At 34.8% G+C, this 19,743-nt stretch overlaps 1 protein-coding gene across 2 annotated transcripts in view; it reads right to left on the bottom strand.

Moving 5' to 3' along the window:
* The window catches only part of TRIQK (triple QxxK/R motif containing), a 98,294-nt gene extending 80,111 nt beyond the window's left edge, over positions 1-18,183 (bottom strand). For both annotated transcript variants that reach the window (XM_019925152.3, XM_019925149.3), the window contains exons 1-3: positions 18,064-18,183; positions 16,900-17,078; positions 1,209-1,368 (exon numbers count right to left, since the gene is read on the bottom strand). The gene's annotated coding sequence lies outside the window, so the exon portion shown is untranslated. The remainder of the gene's footprint in view (positions 1-1,208; positions 1,369-16,899; positions 17,079-18,063) is intronic.
* Between the last annotated feature and the right edge of the window lie 1,560 nt (positions 18,184-19,743).

A 19,743-nucleotide genomic window follows, 5' to 3' on the forward strand; every position in this document is an offset into this window, starting at 1 on the left:
CTTCAAAGTGTACTTCTGAGGGCAGGAACTGTGTATTTCATTCCTTATCCTCACCAACTAGCACTGCTCATGGTAAGTCCTTAAAAAATATTTGCTAAATTAAGCATTCATTCATTCACTCATCAAAGGCCAGGGACTACTCTGGTAGCTAGAATAAAATCAGAGCAAACAAAATCCCTTGCCCTCATAGGAATAACTAATATTCTTGCAAATGATAATGACAGTAAGCAAGACAAATAAGTATAAAATACATAGTTTATTAGATAAGATAAATGCTAAGTAGAAAACACAGAGCAGGGATATTTTGGAATGGTGACCACGTAAGACCTCATTTAGAAAGTGATCTTTTAATAACAACCCAAAAGAAAGTAAATAAATTGGTCATGCAGATATCAGGGAGAAAGCAATTCAGTAGAGAAAATAATGGAAAAACCCTGAGATGGGAACACGCCTGTCATGTTCAAATAACAACAAGGGAGACAGTATGGCTAAGCAAGTGAGTAGTTAGGGATGAGATTAGAGAGGTGACAAGGAGCCAGGTCTTGCAGAGACATACAGGCCAGTTTCAAAGCTTTAGCTTTTGTCTTGAGTGAAATGGGGAGCCATTGAAGAGTTCTAATTAGAATGAGGGGTGGAAGAAGAGAGTAGAAGATAGGGTCACAGATATAATGGGGGCCCATTTTCTTCCATTTTATAACATATTTCCTCTCTCCACAAAACATGTGAGACATAGATATACCAATTAATCAAGAAAGACTTAAAATAATGTTGAATAATAGATATTTTATGATGATCTTAATTTGTTCATTACTTACTATGCAGGGACATTGATTTTAACCAATATATAATTATCAACATATAGTTATGTATCAAAGTATCATAGTGTATCAAACATCAAGAGAGATCAAATATTTAATGTGGCAACAAATTCTCATAGACAATAATACTAAATGATTTAACAAATTAATCAGATAAAATTTTATAGTTTTATGGATCTTGCTTCATTTTCTTGGATTTACCCAAAATCATAAAATAAATCCAAGTAAAAACATTTCCCCATTGTAATCCTGCCTCCCATAAAAAAGAACTAATTCCAAACTCAAGTTCATTGCCAAAAACAAACAAATCAAAACAAGAAAAACAAAGTGAAAGAAAACAAACCACAAGTCAAAACACCTTTTGCCAAATGTTAAATCAAATAAACACACCTTGTGCTGTGTCCTTGAGGCTGCCAAGTCTTAACTCTGGAGAGATGTCAAGGAGTAAGATGTTTCCAAAGGCAAGATCTTTACTGAGGAAGCTGCGCTCGCATTCCTGGAAAATTCAACTCCAGATACCAATAATAATACTCTTGGTTGCTTTTTCTTACTGGAATCCAAAACAGAGTTTATGGAAATATTAAATGGATGATCTCCAGTTCCTTAACATCCACAAAATAAAATCACTGTGGTAGCATTTTCCAAGTTGTGGTTTGTGGTTTGCTAACTCTGTTATATGTTCATTCAAATTAAGTTTCTATGGCCATGTATACTTGAAAAACATTGCATACTATTCCCCCTTTACACAAGGTACACTTTCATAAAAAAGCTCTGAGAAGTCCTATAATAGAAAAGCCTATTTAAATTTACTTGACCCAATGTGTCCTAAATTTATTTAAGTAAAGACCCCCTTCCACTGTAATAAACAGTAACACTATTTCTGCAGATCACACTTGAAGAATGGTTCATTGTATAGTGATTATCTGAAAAGTACTAAGAGATGTTTCCACTATATTTTAGACTTAAATATGAATGTAGAGACTAGTTTTAATTTATTTTCTGTTATTGCAATTTGTAGAGTTGACCTATAAATATATTTATTCAACCGTAATTGTTAAGTACATGTTACTTTCTAAACCAAATGCCAATTAAAAAGCAACAAGGAAAACATTCAAATAATGTATGGTTTATTCATTTTTGTTCAATGAATATTTATTAAATACTTATTACGTGCCAGGCACTGAACTTATCTCTAGCTTTATGCCACAATTGCTCTCACATAGATAAGAGTATCAAATTTAAGTGGTTCCAAACTGCTGTCTAACAATAATAATCAACATAAAATTTAACTCAAAGTATTTGAGAATACAAGTTTTACTAATTGTAATTATATCATTAAAAATAGCTTGCAGAGGTGGCCAAGGTGGTGGAGTAGGAAGACCATGAACTCACCTGTAGTTCAATGGACACACCAAAATTACAACTACTTACAGAGCAATTCTCCATGAGAACAACATGAAGACTAGCATATAGGATTTTTCACAACTAAACATATAAAGAAGGGACCACAAGAAGATGAATAGGAGAGAGAGATGTGGTATAGTCAGCACACTTCCTCAGGTTGTCAAACGACAAATGAAAAAATATCAAAATCTTAGAGTTCCTCCTCAAGGAATAAGAGGCCTGAGCCCCACACTAAGCTCCCTAGCCTAGGGGTCCTGCACCAGGAAGACAAATCCTCAAATGTCTGGCTTTGAAAACCAGCAAGTCTTATGTTTGGGAGAGCCAGACAGCTATAGGAAACAAACTCTCTGCTCTCAAAGGGCATGTACAAAACTTCACATGTTCTGAATCCCAGCACAGAAGCAGTAGTCTGAGAGGAACCTGGGTCAAACCCACTTGCTGATCTTGGAGAGCCTCCCAGAGAGGCAGGAGGTAACTGGGACTCCCCCTGGGGATGGAGAAGCTGGCAACAACCATTTCTGGGAGCTCATTCTACAGCAATACCACCAGCATTGTCAATCCCCATTTTGAAATCCTCCCTCAAGCCATCAGTGGGATAGCAACAGACCCATGCCTCCCTGGACTGTGTGGACAGCCACCCAGAGACTTGGCCATGCTCTCTAGCAGGCCAGTGCCAGCTCAGTGCCCACCTGGACCAGGCAAACAGCCATGCTAGTACTCAGCCCCACACATCAGCAGGCGAGCAGCAGTCCTATTGCCCCCAGGCTGTACAACCAACTGCATGGGGAGCTCATTCCATCCCCTAGCAGGCCTGCAGCTACCACACAACATGTGGCTTCTCAGCCAACCAGGTTGGGGCCAGCCTCACCTACCAGCATGACCATGGTAGTCAGCCCTGCCACAACAGAGGGCACATGCAGCCCATGTATGGGACACCCCTAAGACATATAGTTCTGGTGACCAGAGGGAAACATGCTGCTGGGCTAAATAGGATATCTCTTACATAAGGCCACTTCTCCGAGATGAAGAAACATAATTGACTGATCTAACATGTAGAAATAAACACAGAGAACTGGGAAAAATGAGGCAACAGAGAAATATGTCCCAAATGAAGGAACAAGTTGAATCTCAGAAAAAGACCTAAACAAAGGGGAGATAAGTAATCTACCCAATAAAGAGTTCAAGGTAATGATTATAAAGATGCTCACCAAATGCAGGAGGAGAATGGATGAACACAATGAGAAGTTCAACAAAGAGCTAGAAAATATAAAGAAGAAACAGAGCAAAGATTACAATAACTGCAATAAAAAAAATTTACTAGAAGAAATCAATAGTAGATTAGATACAGAGGAACAGATCAGCAATCTGGAAGATAGACTACTGGAAATTACCCAAGCTGAACAGAAAAAAAAAAAAAATTAAAAAATTAGGATAGTCTAACAGATCTCTTGGACAACATCAAGCAAACTGACATTCACATTATAGGAGTCACAGAATAAAGAGAAGAAAGAGCAAATAATTTATTTAAAGAAATAATAGCTGAAAAGTCCCTAACTTGGGGAAGGAAGCAGACATCCAAGTCCAGGAAGCACAGAGATTCCAAAACAAGATGAACACAAGAAGGTTCATGCCAAGACACTTTATAAATAAAATAGCAAAAATTAATGATAACAAAGGATATTAAAAGCAGCAAGTTAAAAGCAACAAGTTATATATAAGGGAACTCGCATAAGGTTATTAAAAGCAGCAAGTTATGTATAAGGGAACTCCCATAAGGCTATCAGCTGACTTTTAGCAGAAACTCTGAAGGCAAGAAGGTAGTGGCACAATATATTTTAAATGATGAAAGGGAAAAACCTACAACTAAAAATACTCTACCTGGCATGGCTTTCATTCGGATTTCATAGAGAGATCAAAAGTTTTACAGACAAGCAAAAGCTAAAAGACTTCAGCACCACCAAACCAGTTCTAAAAGATATATTAACGGGACTCCTTTAATCAGAAAAGAAAAGGCCACAACTAGAAATATGAAACTTATGAAAGGAAAAAAAAACTCACTGATAAAGGCAAACATACAGTAAGTCAACCACTTATAAAGTAGGAAGATTAAAAGACAAAAGTAGTAAAATCATCTATATCTAAAATAAATAGTTAAGGGACACAAAAACAAAAATATAATATCAAAAACATTAAACATGGTGGTGGGGGAATAAAAATACAAGACGGTTAGAATGCCTTCAAACTTAAGAGATCATCAACTTAAAATAATCACACACATACATACACAATACATATGTGTATATATATATATATAGGTTGTTATATATGAACCACAGGGTAACCACAAATCAAAAACCTAAAATAGATACCGACACAAAAAAAGAGAAAGGAATCTAAACATAACACTAAGATAGCCATCAAATCAACAGGGAAGCAAAAGAAGAAAGGAGAAAAAAAAAAAAAAAAACTACAGAAACAACCCCAAAACAATTAACAAAATGACAATAAGTACATGCATATCAAGAATTACTTTAAATTTAAATGGACTTAATGCTCCAATCAAAAGACATAGAGCAGCTGAATGGATTAAAAAATTAAGATTCATACATATGCTTTCTACAAGAGTCATTACAGTTCTAAAGACACACAGAGACTGAAAGTAAGGAAATGAAAACAAAAGTACTCTATGAAAATTGAAACAAAAAAGACTGAGGTAGCACTGATAGACAAATTGATTTTAAAACAAAAACTGTAATAAGAAACAAAGTATGATATGACATAATGATAATGGGATCAACCCAACAGGAAGATATAACAATTGTAAATATAAATGCACCCAATATGGGAGCACCTAAATAAATAAAGCAAGTATTAACCACTATGAAGGGTGAAACTTACAGTAATACAGTAGTAGAAGACTTTAACACCTCACTTATATTAAAGGACAGATCATTCAGACAGCAAATCAGTAAAAAAAACACTGGCCTTAAATGACACATTAGAGCAGATGAAATTAATAGATACATATAAAATATTCCATCCCCAAACAGTAGAATACACATTTTTTTTCAAGTGCACATGGGTCATTCTCCATAATAGATCACATCCTAGGCCACAAAATAAGTCTTCATAAATTTAAGAAGACTAAAATCATATCAAGCATCTTTTTCCATCAAAACGCTATGAGACTAGAAATCAATTACAAGAAAAAAAATACTACAGAAAACGCAAGCATGGTGGAAGCTAAACAATATGCTACTTAAAAAACCAATCAGTAATAGAGGAAATCAAATGAAGTAAAAAAATACTTGAAAACAAACAAAAATGGAAACACAGCAATCCAAAATCTGTGGGATGCAGAAAAAGTAGTTCTAAGATGGAAGTTGACAGTGATACAAGCCTACCTCAGGAAACAAAAAATCTGAAGGAAACAATCTGGTCTTGCACCTAAAGTGATAGAAAATAAAGAACTAAGAAAATCCAAAGTTAGTAGAAGGAAAGAAATAACAAAGATCAGAGCAGACATAAATAAAACAGAGACTTAACAAAAAAAAAAGAGGGAGAGAGAGAAAAGTTCAATAAAACTAAGGGTTGGTTTTTTGAAAAGATCAACGAAATGGATGAACCATTAGACAGACTCATCAAGGAAAACAGAGGGCCCAAATAAATAAAATGAAAAATGAAAAAGGAGATGTTACAACTGACACCACAGAAATACAAAGGCTCATAAGAGATTACTACAACCAATTATGTGCCAACCTAGAAGAAATGAATAAATTTCTAGAAATGTACAATCTCCCAAGACTTGATCAGGAAGAATTTAGAAAATATTGGGTTGGCCAAAAAGTTCATTTGGGTTTTTCTGTAAGACGTATGGGAAAACATACATCTTTTTCTGCAAGATGTAATGGAAAAACCCGAATGAACTTTTTGGCCAACCGAATATGAAGACCCCAATTACAAGTAATGAAATTCAGTCATTAATAAATAAATTAATATTAATTTACTCAATCATTAATTAACAAATTCAATCAGTAATAAAAAAAAAGTATTCTTAACAAAGTCCAGGCCCAGATGGCTTCATAGATGAATTCTACCAAATATTTAAAGAGTTAACATTGATCCTTCTCAAACTATTTGGAAAATTGAAGAGGAAGGAACACTTCCAAACCCATCTTACATGGCTAACATCACCCTGAATACCAAAACCAGAAAAAGAGACCACAAAAAAGAAAATTACAGGCCGACACCACTGATAAACATATATGCAAAAATCCTCAAAAAAATATTAACAAATCAAAAAATACATTAAAAGAATCATACACAATGATCGAGTGGGATTTATCGCAGTGACACAAGATGATTCAATACTCACAAATCAATCAATGTGATACATTACATTATCAAATTTAAAAAAAAAATGATCATCTCAATAGATGTAGAAAAAGCTTTTGACAAAATTCAACATCTGTTTGTGATAAAAACTCTCGACAAAAATGGGTATAGAGGGAATGCACCTCAACATAATAAAGGCCATGTATAACAAACCTATAGCCAACATTATACTCAATGGTGAAAAGCTGAAATCATTTACTCTGAGACCAGGAGCAAGATAAAGATGCCCACTCTTGCCACTTTTATTCAACCTAGTATCAGAAGTCATAGCCACAGCAATGAGAAAAGAAAAAGAAATAAAAGAAATCCAAATTGGAAAGGAGGAAGTAAAACTGTCCCTGTTTACAGATGACATGAACATATATATAAAAATATATATACATATATATAAAATATGTATATACTATATAATTTATATACATATATAAATACATAGAAAATCCTAAAGACACCACCACAAAACTACTAGAACTCACCAATGAATTCAATAAAGTTAATATACAAAAATTGTTGCATAGCTATACACTACCAATGAACTATCAAAAAAGAGAAATTAAGAAAACAATCCCATTTATAATTGCCTTTAAAAGGATAAAATACCTAGAAATAAATCTAACCAAGGTGGTAAAAGTCCTGTACTCAGAAAACTATAAGGCATTGATGAAAGAAATTGAAGCCAAACAAACAATTGAAAAATATACTGTGCTCATGGATTGAAATAATTAATATTGTTGAAATGACCATACTACTCAAGGCAATCAACAGAGTCAATGCAATTCCTATCAAACCCCAAAGGATTCTTTACCAAACTAGAACAAGCAATTCTAAAATTTGTATGGAAAAACAAAAAGACCCAGAATAGTCAAAGCAATCTTGAGAAAGAAGAACAAACCTGGAGGTATCACCCTCCCTGATTTCAAACTACACTACAAACTACAGTAATCAAAACAGTATGATACTGGCACAAAAAAAAGACACACAGATCAATGGAATAGAACAGAGTCCAGAAAGAAATGCACACTTATACGATCAATAAATCTATGACAAAAGAGGTAAAAGAGGTAAGAATACGTAATGGGGAAAAGACAGCCTCTTCAATAAATGGTGTTGGGGAAACTGGATAGCTATATGCAAAAGAATCAAGAGGGTATTATGCTGAGTTAAATAAATCAGGTGAAGAAAAAGACCAATACTGCATGATCTCACTTACATGTAGAATCTAAGAAAACAAACAAACAAACAAAACAAAATGAAAAGAGACTCATAGATGCAAAGAACAAATGGGTGGTTACTAGAAGGGAGAGAGGTGGGGAGGTGGGTGAAATAGGTGAAGGGAATTAAGAGATACAAACTCCAGTTATACAATAAATAAGTTACAGCATAAGGAATACAGTCAATAATATTTTTGTATGGGGACAGATGGTTACTAGACTTATTGTGGTGATCATTTCATAATGTATTTCAATACATACTGTACTGTATGTATTCAATACATACTGTACATACATACGTACTGTATTTCAATTAAAAAAATAGCTTGCAATTTTTAGACTATTTGAAAATAATGATGATAATTCAGGTCAAGAGTCACAATATGAAAACATAGTCTTTTAAAAAAAATGATGCTGCAAAAGAATAAAGTTGAACTCCTACTTCATACCATATACAAAAATTAAGTCAAACCAAGTCATAGACCTAAATGTAAAGGCTGAAATTATAAAATGCTTGGAAGAAAACACAGAAGTAAAACTTCATGACCTTGTGTTAGGCAATAGTTTCTTAGAAACAACATGAAAAGCACAAGCAACAAAATAAAAGATAGGTAAATCGGACTTCATCAGAATAAAACAACTTTTGTATTCCAAAAGACATGATCAAGAAAATGAAAAGATAACCCACAGAATGGGAGAAAATATTTGCAAATTGTATAACTGATAAGGGTCATATACAGACAATATATGAAGAACGCTTACAACAGTTAAAACACAAATAACAATTTTAAAATGTGCAAGGGATCTGAATAGATATTTCCTCAAAGAATAAATACAAATTGCCAATAAGCACATGAAAAGATACCCAGTATCATCAGTTATTAGGGAAATTCAAATCAAAATCACAATTCAAATCATACCCACAAGGATGGCTATACCAAAAGACAGATAATAAGAAGTGTTGCTGTGGATGTGGAGAAACTAGAACCTTCATACATTGTTTGTGGGAAAGCAAAATGGTGCAGCCATTTTGGAAAACAGTTTGGTTGTTCCTCAAAAAACTAAACAGAATGGCCATGTGACCCAGTAATTCCACTCCCAGGTATATATGTGAGAGAAATGAAAATGTATGTTCCCATTAAAATGTGTACACAAATGTAAATACCAGCATTATCCTTATAGCCAGAAAGTGAAAACAATCCATGATAAATAGATAAACAAAATGTGGTATAACCATATGATTGAATATTATTTCAACATAAAAAGTAATGAAATATTGATACATGGTACAACATGGATGAACTTTGAAAACATTATGCTAAGTGAAAGAAGCCATTCACAAAAGTCCAATTAATGCATCATTCCTATTGTTCTCTTTATATTAAATGTTCAGAATGAGAAAATCCATAGAGACAGAAAAAGTTTGATTAACGGTGAGGGTGAGAGCAGAACAGATGGGGAGTGACTGATAGTGGGTACTTTCTGAGGTGATGAAAATATTCTAAAATTAGATAGTAGTGATTGCACAACTCTGTGAATATGCTAAAACTCACTGAATTGTACACTTTAAAATGATAAATTTTATGATTGTGAATCATATCTCGATGAAGCTGTTATTAAAATAAAAGAATCACAATAATATAGATCTGTAGTCCTTATCTAAAATGTTTGAGGGACTTCCCTGGTGATCCACTGGTTAAGACTTTGCCTTCCAATGCAGGGGGTGCGGGTTCAATCCCTGGTCAGGGAGCTAAGATCCCACATGCCTCGCAGCCAAAAAACCAAAACGTAAAACAGAAGCAATATTGTAACAAATTCAATAAAGACTTTAAGGATGGTCCAGATTTTTTAAAGTCTTTTTAAAAGACTTTAAATATTTTTTTAATTTAAAAAAATTTTTTTTTAAATTCTAATAAATAAATAAATAATAAAATAAAAATAAAATAAAATGGGCGAGATGTGTTTTGGAGACTATAGAAAGGTAATGTGTCCCATATCTACCATAATTACATGACACTCTTAGAGGAGTATAGGGGCAGCACATCAATACTTCACAGCAAAATCTTATCGATACTGACACCGACTAGAAAAATAAATACTGTATAAGTAGTAGTTTGTCATTTCAAAGATGGTTTGCCTCCAATTAGTTTGTGAAAACTTAGAGAAAAATAATTTTTCAAAACTTTTGTGTTTTGAAAATGTGAATAATGGGTGTTGAAGCCTTATAATGATGATGATTAATATTACTAATAATAATAATAGCAGCAGTTTCCATTTACTGTGTTAAGCATGGCGCATGCATTATCAGAAATTCTCATAATATTCCTGTGGGATAAGTACAATTAACCCCAACTGGGAAAACTAGGTTTTCTAATGATTAGGTGACTTTTCCAAGCATGCAGTTAACAAGGTAAGGGTAGAGATTTAAAATCAAATCTGTCTAATCACAGAGCACACTCACTTTCCTCCACAAGGAAGAGTGTGTTCAGATCATTTATCTGAGATATAGACTTTACATCTGTAAAATGGAGAAAAGAAATTGGGGGATTGTTTATATATCCCCCTCAGAGGAAAAACTGTTATAAATATAACATAAATGGGTATATCCCAAGGCAACTTTTGCTTCATGAAGTTATAAGTCATAACATTAAAGAATTTTAGGGAGTGCTGTACTTGAAAAATTTAAGAACAATTATTCTAAATACTAATCTGATCATGTTGCTCTACAGTTCAAAAATCTGAAATGGATCCTCATTGCCCACAAGATGAGAACTGCTTTGCATGACATATAATAGCCTTCTTGGCCTGGGCTAGCAGGTCTTATTGCCTCAACTCCAGCCACTTTTTTTTTTTCCAAATTCTGTTCCAGCTACTGAATTTCTTACATTTCCCAATCACATGACCCTACTGACAGTTTAGTGGCTTTACAAATCTTATTCTCCATGTTACCTTAGCCCCAGCCTTAACTACCTTAAATTTACAAATATCCTTCAAAACCTTGTTTCAATGTCACTTCTTCTGAAATAATTCACCTATACTTGCCAAACAAATATTTGATTATTAAATGATTGACATATAACCTACTTATTAAATGTAGTACATGCTTATCTATCTCTATAAGCACATAGAATTTTGGCATACAATAGTAAAGTACTCATTTTTTCTTCTTACAGTATTGCAGTATTAACTGATTTTTGTCTTTGGAAGTGATATTCTAAAATCTTTACATGAATTTTGTTTCTAAAGCACAGAGGTGAAAAAGAGAAAATTTGGATTATTAAATATAAAGAATAATAGATTCTTGGTTTTAACCCAAGTCCATATAAGACCAAAGAGTTACTAGGGTAAGTAGAACATTGAAGGGCAATAACTGAGTAAATCTGGGTACCGTGAATTGAAAAGAAAGTTTCAGTCTTATACACTAAAGTCCATATATATAGTTTAGGTTAGAAGTTGCAAAGTTTTTCTGTAAAGGGCCAGATCATAAATATTTTAGGCTCTGCAGGTCAAGAGACAAAATTAAGTTATAACTCAATTTTGTCACTGTGATTTGTAGTGCTCTGAGAAGCAATGCAAAGCTACGAGAGCACCACATTTACATCTCTGTTGCAATTACTCAACACTGCTGTTTTAACACAAAAGCAGCTATAGACAATATGTAAACAAATGAGTGTAGCTGTGTTCCAATAAAACTTTAATTATAAAGTTGGAATTTCATATAATTTTCACATTGCAAAATATCATTGTTTTGATTCTTTTCAACCATTTAAAAACATAAAAACTATTCTTGGTTCATGGGTCCTACAAAAACAAGCCAGATGTGGGTGGGCTCCAGGTCATAGTTTGCTGAGCTATGGTTTATTTTTTAATCTATTCATACTCTTGACTTACCAGGTTTCATCTCTGGCATAAATAAATCAAAAAATCACAATGTTTTATTTAAATTTACGTTGCTGTTGCTGAATTAATTTTTACATTATATATCTTCTCATGCAGTTTTTTTTGTTACATTTGAATTTTTAACCAGACTTAACGTAATTATTAAAGCCACCTCTATATTCTAGGGCTCTGAGATATATCATCAGTTTTGTTTGTTTTTTAATATACCATCACTTTTGTATTTATATTGTATCAGCTTCTTATAAATTATTGTCCTTTTTCCCCCCAAAGCAAAAAGTATGTAGTTTAGAGTTCTTTATATACTTAAGAGTGGTTTTCTGTCGCTGTGTGTGAACAAGACAGATTGCATGGAATTTTGTTTTAAACTCTAAAAATGTTGCTCTGTTGTCATCTCGTATTTAATACTACAGAAAAGAAGTCTGAGACCAGCTTAATTTTTGTTTCCTGATAATAATATGCAATTTTTTTCTCTCTCTTTCTATACACATGAAATTTTTTTTTCCTTTATCATTATAATTTGAAAAAAATTTTGATATTGTGTCTCTGAGTTGTTACATCTCATATAAGAAATATCCTTTCTGCATACATTGGTCATTTTTTAGTTAATAAAACGTTTATTTCCTGTTATCTCTTTGTTTGTTACTTTTTTTTCAAATGTTCTGTTCTCTTGTTTAGGAACAATTAGCTATTTTCTAGTCTCTCCTTCAGAAATTCCAAATGTTCATATAATGGACTTCATCTTTCTCTCTTTTCATGCATTCAGTATTTCAGCTAGGACATTTTTTCAAGTCTATTCTCCACACTTTAGATTTTCTACCGTAACATCAGTTCTGCTCTTTACTGCCTCAAATATGAACTTTTAATATGTTATTGTGATAGGCAGAAATGTCCCTCCTCAAAGATGTCCAAGTCCTAATTCTTAGAACTTGTGAATATGTTACCTTACATTGCAAAAGGAACTTTGCAGATGTGATTAAATGAAGAACCTCCTGGATTATCCAGCTGAGTCTTTAAATGTTGTTAAGTTTTCCTAGTTGTGGTCATAATGTATTTGACTACAAAAGAATAGTCAGAGAGATGCAATGTTGCTGGCTTTGAAGATGGAGGACGGGAGCCATAAACCAAAGAATGTGGGTAGCCTCCAGAAGCTGGAAAAGGCAAGGAAACAGTCTCTCCCAGAGCCCCCAGAAAGGAATGCATCCCTGCCAATACCTTGATTTCAGCCCAGTAAAACCTATATCAGACTTTGAAATATAGAAATTATACAGCATGAATATAAAACTAATACAGTTCTCACATTTTTCAGTTTTTTTGTCCTCTTTTTATCTTATTCTCTTCCTATTGTCACTTAATTGTTGCTATTTTTATATGAAGTTCTCCTATCCATAGAGGCTATACATTCTTGCATGTGTTAGATATCAAAAAATTCCTTCAAATATTCTTCCTTAGCTTAAAATTCTTCTCAGATTTTCACAGGTATGCCTATGATATTCTGCCAATTTCCTTTTCCCTGGTTTTGTGGGAATTTTTTGTTCCACTTTATTCATTTCAAATGCTGAATTTATCCAGAAAGTCCTGGCATTGAAAGAGCCTGTATAGATCATTTCTACATAGCCCAGTGTTTTCCAAGTGTGTGCATGTGTGGAGGGTGAGGGGGATGTTGAGGGAAGGAGAAGAGACAGAGAATAGACCTCTATGAACAGACAAAATGAAATCAGGAACTGGGATATTCTTTTTAAAATTATACCTAAAAAATATCTAATACACTCCTGCCCAGAAAGATTCAGTGCTATAAACTGCTATAAGTGAATCACTGTGAATAATGAGAATTTTCATAATACTCAAGCATATTCTTCAGAAAAAACTGGTAGAAAACAATAAATCTTCAACTCTTTCTATTCACAAATAAGGAACTTGATGCCTGGAGACATTATAAAACCCAACAAATGATATATCTATTGCTGGAGCCAAGTCTAAAACTTTCAGTCCAGTGCACTTTCTAGCTGGTGTAGGTTATAAACTGTAATCTACAATTAGGATTTTGTCACAGGTATCCATATAATTTCTTATTCTATATCTTGCAATATTTGAATATTTTAAAATTCAAAGTATGTAAAAAATGCTTTTTGTATTAAACTATCTTCCCTTCATCTTCCCCAAAATTTTAAGTTTTTCAATCTAATTGGTCTGCTGTTTTTGCACTTTGTCCTACATAATACTACTATAGAAGAACTAAGCTACTTTATTCTTGCTTCATTCTCCATGTTTAATGGCTTGAAAACCATGAAATTGAAAAGATCCTCTCATTTACAGAACTGTCTCCACCTTCTGATTCAACACAACAGAGTTTGTTAAACCACTGAGTACAGAGTATTTATCTTTCTATTGTTAACATTTCAAAACTAAAAAGTAAGCTAAGAAGTCATCTTTTCTTTTTGATGAAAATATATACCTACTCACTATATTGTTGCAAAGATACTTAACACTTGTACCATATAAGAAAGAATTAAATGTATATAATAGGGGTGAAAGAAATTTAGCTTATATGATTCTTATATGTTCAGTAAGGATATATTCAGTCTTAAGGATATTAAATATGATGAACTATGTACTGCTATTTTCCATTAATGTAATTTTAGTCATTCTGAGAGAATACCAAAAAATAACTACATTCTAAGCAGTGTTTTTATTAAGACCTTCACATTTAGAGTCAAATCTATTCATATCAAAAACATGGTAGATACTCAATAGATGAATGGATAAAGAAGATGTGGTGTGTATATATACAATGGAATATTACTCAGCCATAAAAAGAATGAAATCTTTCCATTTGTGACAACATGAATGGGCCTAGAGGGTATTATGCTTAGTGAAATAAGTCAGACAGAGAAAGACAAATACTGTAAATTACCACTTACATGTGGAGTCAAAAAAATAAAACAAACAAATGAATATAATGAAACAGAAACAGATTCACAGAGAACAAACTAGTGGTTACCAGTGGGGAGATTGGAAGAGGTAGGGGCATGATAGGGATAGAGGACTAAGTGGTATAAACTACTATGTATAAAATAAATATGCCACAAGGATATATTGTACAGCACAGGAAATATAGCTAATATTTTATAATAACATTAAGTGGAGTATAATCTATAAAAATTTTGAAGCACTTTGTTGTAAACCTAAAACTAATACAATATTGTAAATCAACTACACTTCAATTAAAAAAAAGAAAGAAAAAACATGGCACATATGAACAAAGACTAGGGTGAAATTTGGCCTAGTTTCATGTTTCTATATGGAGGAACTTCCACTGGAATAGTCGAGATGATTTTGGCATTGGAGTAGGGGAAGGAAAGCTTTCATTGAGCTGGTGGACCTCTACATTATACAATATTCAGCATCCTTAAATGTCAGGGTCCTAAAAGCCAGTAGCTTTTAAAGATATCATAATAATTTAATAACACCTCCACATATTTCAAATGGCCCAGAGGTACACTCCAGGATGAAAAACCAGAGCACTAGATTAACAGTCCTGGCCTCAGATCCCACTCTGTATTCACAGCTTCCCAACAGGGGAGTTACATGATCCGTAGCTGAAATCCTTTGGCCCGTATTATTCCAATGGGTAGAGATAACCTGTTATAAACCTGTAAACACTAGGGGTTTATCTTCTTTCTCTTCCCTCTCTGCCCTGGATCATACAGACCAGCAATTCTGAGTAAGTGCATCTGTTCTTTAAACTGAAATTTTCTCTCACTGGACTAAAGTCTAGGTTCAGAGAAAGGGAGTGGAGCTAAAAAGGGGAAGGAAGTTCTAGTACTCATTTTTGGTCTCCCACTGAAAGCACTATGTCCAATCAGCTCTGTAGTAAGGAAGCAGATCTTGCCAACTCCACTTGTCTGTTTACAAATTCAAGAGAAGAGCTATTATTTATTGAGGCCCTAAAACTTTAATTCCATTAGAATTCTTGCTATAATCAGTTTGTCTTTATTCTAGTTTCTCCACTAGAAATGAAGTGAGTTGAGTAAACAAAGGAATAAATATTAAACAGTTCGAATAAAATTATAAGCGCTAAACAATCAGTGCTCCTAAATACTCTTATGTTTATTACAAAAGCTATATATTTTTCCTTTTCATTGTTTTCTCTGTCTAATGATAGTATCTACTACTGATGCCCACTTTTACCGATAAAGCTAGATAAAGGTACATTAACAAACAAAATATCTCTATTTCTAGCCTTCCATTTTAATACAGAAAAGAGGAAAAGAGCCAAAGTGGAATCAAACACAATATTTTTTAGACATGGGAAATTATAATGTTATAAAAGATCATTCATTTAAATTAAATAATTCTAGTAGCATACACTAAAAGTAATCAGCTTTTCTTTGTCCAAAACGGACTTTCATAGAAGAGAGAATTACAAAAATAAAATTTTACATTTTCCCAAAATATTTGACAATAATTTATCTTTTACTTGCTTAAATATAAGAATATTCTTTAAGAGGATGATCAAAGGGCATCTGGAATAAAATACAATTTACATGTTTTTGAAAGACAGCAACAGTTTATTGATCATTGGTAGCTCATGTTTGTTAAACACTAAAAACAGAAAAGAAAAGAAAAGAAAAAGGATTCACTGAAGACCATGAACTAAGGTAAGCTACAGTGAGATGCACTGTGTAAGAAAGGAAAGAGACCCAATTCTGCTCCCAGCCAAGCAGTTTTGGATATAAATTACTCAGTCTTTGGAGTGAGGTAAGGTGGGAGAGTAATTTCCTTAACCCTCAAGAAGTTGATCAAAAACAGGTGTTCTTTATCCAAGGTCCACTTATGCTTGTAATTGTGTTTTTTTCTAAGGGGAGAATCAATAGCTTCCCTTGGCTTCTTACAATGATATATGACACCAAAAAGGTCACTCATCGTTGAATTAGAAAGTACTCTTTACCAATTCTTTCAGGCTATGAATATACTTGAGAAAAATCTAGTGATTTCAATGGAAAAAAATATATATCATGCAAGACATTTCAGGTACTAACAAGAACTAATACAGAATCAATAACAGAGATCATAGAGACAAAAAGATAGATTAAAAGTGTAATCAATAACAGTTTACATTCGTGTAGATCATTACTTTAATAACACTTTCACAACCAATTATTCCTCCTTACTTTTTAGAAATAAAGGGCACATAAGTATCTCCACTTTCCAGATGAGAAAACAGTTATGAGGGTTACTGCCCAAGGGCAAATATTTCCAAACTCTGCTACATTCCTGACTTTTAGGCCAGTCTTCTTCCCAGTGGTAACAAGTAGTACAAGCTTCCTTCTTGGGGATTTATACAGTAAACCTAGCAGAAGGAAGTAAAAGCAGACTCTTAGCTCCTTTGTATTTTCTCTCTGGAATGTTTGTTCTGCTGTAATCATTAAATATGGGACAGTGACGCAAAAGAGGGCTTTATAGGGTTAGTACCACCCTTCTCCATAATAGGGTCCGAAAGGGAGATCATATATTAGGGCATGTCCAATAATGAACTGCCTCAACTTCCTGAGAAGGTCATTGAGCTCAAACAGCAGCACCGATTAAAAAGAATTCCAGGTGGAAGAAATCAGATCTTCTATCTCCCTTTTCCTAGTCATCCACATGGACATCACGTGGGTTCAGGGATTCACCAAACACCAGGAAAAGACCCATCCCGCCCCACCATCCTGGCAATAAAGCCACCTCAGGCTGCCTGAAGCCCTTCTCTGCACATGTTTTGGTCTGCAGATACTTGTTCGTTTTAGAAGGGGAGGTGAGAAAAAATGTTGAGAAGAGTAACAAGAGAGAGGGAGGCCTGAGCGGGAACTACAGACGCAGAGATCAGGACAGTGAAATTAACAGACGCGAATTAACTGACAGCACACGGGAGCCAGCCCCTACCCTAGTGGAAGGCCTTGGGATGTGGGTGGGGCTACGGTTCTAGGGCCCAGCAGCCAGCGCCAGACACGCTGGCAGGGCGGGAACCGCGCGTTCCTTAGCAACCACGGCGGCCACGCCCACCCACCGCACTAATCCCGCGCCCGTCATCCCCACCCCCACCGCGATCTCCCTGCTCTCCGGGAAGGGTCCTTAAGTCATTACCGTACCTACTGGGTTTCCCGGGCTCTGGGTTCCTCCTCTTCCAGAGCCCCCCCCTCCGCCCAGCTCGCCCAAGTGCCGCTCCCAGGGGCGGATCGAATGTCTCCTAAACGCATTGGGGGCCCACTAAGGAGGTGCGCCTGCTTTCAGTCCCCGACCCCGAGCTTCCCGGGCAGGGCCTCCCCAATCCCCTCGCCCTCGCGGGACACACACACCTTAGCTCAGCCAACGCAAGGGCCAACAAACTATGTGTCCGGCTGGAAATGTTGCTGTCCACGGTCCTGTCACTCAGAGGAGGGGGCGGGACGAGCCTGCTGCACACCCCTACTCGTAGAGGGCGGTACGGAAAAGAGGCGGGGCTCGACGGAAAGGGGCGGGAGTAGCCTAAACTTGCGCTCCGATTGGTCATTCTCTCTCCCGCCTCTGCGCGGGTCCTGGAAGGAAATGCGCGGAACCTGTGGCATTTCCTTTTGACGCGATTCCCGGGCTCTGATACCTGTCTCACAAAGTGACCGTGGAAACTGAAAATAAGGACTGCGACTTGTTTTTCAATATAAAGCACAGAAATACGTTCTTTTGATTATTGAATTTTTCTCACGTAACACACATACACACATCCCCATCCACACTCTGGGGGGGCATCCCTGGATGGAAGAATGAACTGTCTGAAAACGATGTTGTTTGCAGATTCAAGCTTTTAACAGATTAATCAGTTTAGGAAAGGTGATTCCTGAAATCTGGCCAACAACTAAGATTTGGAGATATGTCCAGGTACCCAGTCTTCACACCTACAAAATTGGAATGAAATATTGTTATTAGTTATTATTTGCAAAGCATCTGACAATTGAATGATTTATCTTATATAATCGTCAAAACACCCATTGTGAGATGTTATTATCCACAGCTTAAGAACAAAGAAACTGAGGCTGTGAGTGACGTTTATTCAGTCGTTCAACACATGAAAAAGTGCCTGCAGTCATTATTTTTATACTGTGATAAATTGAACTCAAATTTCTTTAAAAAAAATCATGTGACTTCCAATATAATTTTTCTTTTGCTGAAATATAAGTCACTTTTTCTAGGACAGCCCATCAAATCTTTCAAAACAAACGAACAAACAAAAGAAAACCTTGAGAAAGGAAATAGCATGCAAAAGAACTGGACAAGTATAAACAGACTAACTGGAAGATTCTCTGAAATCTCCCAAGATACCAGGGCCAGGAATTGAGTCTAAAAATGTACTTTTATTTTCTGTCCTTCTAAATCCTTTGTTGGTCTCCAGTTCCTCTTCCAGAAATAAAGGTAGAGTTAAATGAGACTAATATGAGTCTAAAAATGTACTTTTATTTTCTGTCCTTCTAAATCCTTTGTTGGTCTCCAGTTCCTCTTCCAGAAATAAAGGTAGAGTTAAATGAGACTAATACTCTTGACCAGATTTGCATGTGTGCAGCTTTAAAATAATAAAATCCTTTTTTGTTCTATATTATACCAATACCCAGAAGTGTTTGTCTTGTCAGATAAGGTAGTAAGAAAGAAAATAAAAACAAACAAACAAAAACAATGCCGCTGGATAAGTGCTTTGAGATTCAATTAAAATGGCCACTATACTATGATAAAATTGTTAGAATAAAAGAAACACATTCCAATTGCAAATGCTTTTATTCTGTCCTGCTGAATTTCCAAATTCTTCTGAAAGTTTGCCAGCTATGAATACCTCCGTACAAAAAATTTCTTCATTTGTATGACTCATGATCCCGATTGTTACTTCAATCTTTTAAAAATATTTGGTTTTACACTAAAAAGTGCTCTGATTGTATATTAATAAGTACCTTATACAAATAAATACTGTAAGAGTTAAATAAAAATGGTGAATTATTTATTTGAATCCTTTTTCA

The sequence above is a fragment of the Tursiops truncatus genome, chromosome 17 (assembly GCF_011762595.2).
Source record: "Tursiops truncatus isolate mTurTru1 chromosome 17, mTurTru1.mat.Y, whole genome shotgun sequence".
Taxonomy (NCBI): domain Eukaryota; kingdom Metazoa; phylum Chordata; class Mammalia; order Artiodactyla; family Delphinidae; genus Tursiops; species Tursiops truncatus.